Source organism: Colias philodice, chromosome 2 (genome assembly GCF_061535455.1).
Source record: "Colias philodice isolate Cphi_HAF_F1 chromosome 2, ilColPhil1 Martin Lab GWU primary, whole genome shotgun sequence".
NCBI lineage: Eukaryota > Metazoa > Arthropoda > Insecta > Lepidoptera > Pieridae > Colias > Colias philodice.
Genome location: NC_143087.1, coordinates 10,870,114 through 10,871,644, shown reverse-complemented (window position 1 = coordinate 10,871,644; position 1,531 = coordinate 10,870,114). Strand labels below are relative to the sequence as shown.

Below are 1,531 nucleotides of genomic sequence, written 5' to 3'. Positions count from 1 at the left end.
AACACTGTAAAATAAAACATCGATATCGATATAAATCAATTTTGTATATTTCAGTTAACAGATAACGAGATCGTCGATACAAAAAAAAAACACATATAAAACAAGGTACTTGATAGAGTACTATCAGGAAATTGTTCAGTAACTTTTGTTTTAATTTGTTCAGTAACTTTTGTTTTAATGTTTTATATTATTTTCACAACTGTCATCACATTTTTGCATTTATGCTACGAAATAAAAGAAAATAAAAAAAACTAAAGCCTCTAAGGTATCATTGTCATTTAAAAATTTGATAACGACGCGTGCCGTTCTGGTACATCACTATGAGAGACTGACACGCGGCGCGCTCGCAGTACAGTGCGGCATGAGGTGCTTGTCCATGGCAAAATATTTGACATACCGCACACAAAAGAAACAGTTTCTTTTCTATCGTTGTGTCCAATATTTTGCCATACGATTTTTAAACTAAATTGAGTCCTACTTCAAACTGTGATCACAAAAATATATTTGTCTCTTTCCTAGTCATTGATTAACATATAAAAAACCTCGCCGCACCACGGTGAAAACTGCGATTTTGGGCGCCGCACTGTGGTGTAGTCGCTGATGGCCCGATACTGGACATGCCGCAGTGAACGTGTTAAACCAATGAAGCGTCACTTTCAATTGTTCGTATAATAACGATAAAAAAGTCACTATAGAGCGTTGTAATATAATTGCTTATTTCAGCTCTTTCAGTACCCGCTCCGGTAGCCGTGATCGTCTAGTGGTTAGGACCCTACGTTGTGGCCGTAGTAACCCAGGTTCGAATCCTGGTCACGGCAGCGCAAGCTGTCTCGGCGGAGCAATGTTTTTTATTTTTTAGTAAACTATATGTTAAGTTTATTTTTGCGTTTTATTCTCATTTACTTTTTCGAAGTTAATTTTCAATAGTTTTCTATATAATAATAAATCCACCACTGTCGTTCAACTTATTTGTTTTTTTTTTTTATTTTGCTCAGTTCTAGATATTATGTAAAATGAAATAGAAGAATATAATATGAGGATAACATTTTAATGAAGAAATAGGAGGAACGTAACTGTAGGAACGTCGTCGAATTCAATATTCATACAAAATTTATCGACAACTTATATTTTAAAGAGTTGGGGTTTTACTTTTTATAACTTTTAAATTAATTGAAATGTAGAGTCTGCAAGAAAATTTTATTTTATTTCAAGACATTTTTCACAGAGTGAGCAAAGCCGGTTTGAATAATTAATCATAACGTTTGCATTGTTCTAAGGAATACATTGTATAAAATAAAGGTCATTATGATGTTTAGGAGTTTTACCGTTTTGTATAATTCTCCGAGCGTTGATTGAGAAGAGAAAATTAGGGATGTAACGATACATGATTTTGCCGATACGATACCGATACCGATATTTGTAGTAATGTATCGGCGATACCGATACCGATACCGATATCGATGGCTTGGTAGAAAAATAAATAGTGAATTATGCATAAAAAGTTACCAGCATTTAACAGAGACTCAACTGT

General features: G+C 33.8%; 1 non-coding gene across 1 annotated transcript; it reads left to right on the top strand.

Annotated features, from left to right (window-relative positions):
• Positions 1 to 746: 746 nt before the first annotated feature.
• TRNAH-GUG (transfer RNA histidin (anticodon GUG)) lies at positions 747 to 818 on the top strand. The gene has a single exon. It is a non-coding gene; the product is annotated as a tRNA-His (tRNA).
• The last annotated feature ends 713 nt before the right edge of the window (positions 819 to 1,531 follow it).